The sequence below is a fragment of the Calidris pugnax genome, unplaced genomic scaffold (assembly GCF_001431845.1).
Source record: "Calidris pugnax isolate Ruff unplaced genomic scaffold, ASM143184v1 scaffold564, whole genome shotgun sequence".
Taxonomy (NCBI): domain Eukaryota; kingdom Metazoa; phylum Chordata; class Aves; order Charadriiformes; family Scolopacidae; genus Calidris; species Calidris pugnax.
In genome coordinates this window covers 69,109-71,383 of record NW_015091351.1, presented here as the reverse complement: position 1 = coordinate 71,383, position 2,275 = coordinate 69,109, and positions in this window count along the sequence as shown.

Sequence of the window (2,275 nt, the reverse complement as noted above, 5' to 3'; positions counted from 1 at the left end):
CGTTTCCCCCCCTTCCCGTGTCCCCCGGCCGCGGCCCCCGGGCACCGCGCCAGGGACAGGAACAGCCCGTCCCGGCTGCCGGCACGTACCCGGCACACGCGGGGCTGCACGCACACGGACACACGGACACACGGACCCGCACACCGACACGCACACCGACACACGGACACACGGACCCGCACACCGACACACACACGGACACACCGACACGCACACCGACACACGGACCCACACACGGACACACCAGCACGCACCGGGACACACAGACACACCCACACATGCAGACACACCGACACACACATGGACACACCGACAACACGGACCCGCACACAGACACACCAACATACACACGGACACATGGACCTGCACACAGACACACCGACACACACACGGACACACCAACATGCACACACACACACACCAACACGCACACAGACACACCGACACGCACCGGGACACACCGACACACCAACCCACACACAGACACACCAACATACACACGGACACACCAACACGCACACAGACACATGGACCCGCACACAGATACACCGACACACACACGGACACACCGACACGTGCACACACACACCCTGACATGCACCGGATCACACGGACCCACACACAGACACACACCAACACACACACAGGCACACTGACATACACATGGACACACCAACACGCACACAGACACACCGACATGCACACACACACCAACACGCACACAGACACATGGACCCCCACACAGACACACCGACACACGGACCCGCACACAGACACACCGACCTGCACACACACACACTCACACCCCCCCCCACACAGACACACCAGGACACACGGACACACACTGGGACACACAGGAACACAGACATGCACGAGGACACCATGAACACACACATGGACACACAGACACATGGACACACAGGAACATGGACACATGGACATGCACACAGACACACCGACATGCACCGGGACACACAGGAACACGGACACACACACACGGACACACACGGACACGCATGGGAACATGGACACACACACAGACATGCACGGGGACACATGGATGCATGCATACACACGGACACACATGGGGACACACAGACACGCACAGACACACACGGGAACATGGGGGCAGATGGACACACATGGATACACACGGACAGAGGGACACGCAAGAACATGGACAGACAGACAGACAAACACGGGCAGATGGATACACCTGGAGACAGATGGACACGGACAGACAGGCACACGGACATGGACACATGGGAACACACGGACACGTGTGGGGACACAGATACACGGACATGGACACACATGGGAACACACACAGACACGGGGACACACAGGAACACGCAGACACAGACACACGGACGTGGATATACACACACAGACACAGGACACGGGGACACACGCAGACACGGACACACGGACAGGGATATATACACACAGAGACACGGACAGATGGGAACACATGCAGACACGGACACACGGACGTAGATATATACACACAGACACAGGACACAGGGGGACACACACAGACGGGGACACACACAGACATGGACACACACGGAAACACACAAGACATGGACACGCGGACGTGGATATATACACGCTCAGACCTGGACACACACAGGAACACACACAGACACGGACACACGGACGTGGATATACACACACACAGACACAGGGACACACGGGAACACACAGATGTGGACACACACGGGAACACACAAACACAGGACACACATGGGAACACACGCAGACACAGGGACACACGGAACACAGGCAGACACGGACACACAGACGTGGATATACACACACACAGATGCAGGACACACACAGGAACACACAGACACGGACACACACGGGAACACACAGACATGGACACACATGGGAACACATGCAGACACGGGGACACACATAGAGACATGGACACACACGGGAACACACAGACACGGGCACACGGAGGTGGATATACACACACAGACACGGGACACACAGGGGGACACATGAACACACACACACAGACGCGCTTGTCCCCCATGTCCCAGCCCCCCGTGCCCCAGGGACACTGCTGGTGTCATGGGGTGTCCCCGTGCCCCCAGTGATGGTGCCCCCACGTCCCCGTGACGGTGTCCTTGAGCTCACGGTGACAGCGCTGGGGCTGCAGGTGCCTGTGGGTGCTGGGGCGCAGTGGGGGTGCAGTGGGGAGGTACGGGGGGGGGCAGTGAGAGCAGTGGGGGTGCCCGGGGTGCAGTGTGGGTTCAGTGGGGGT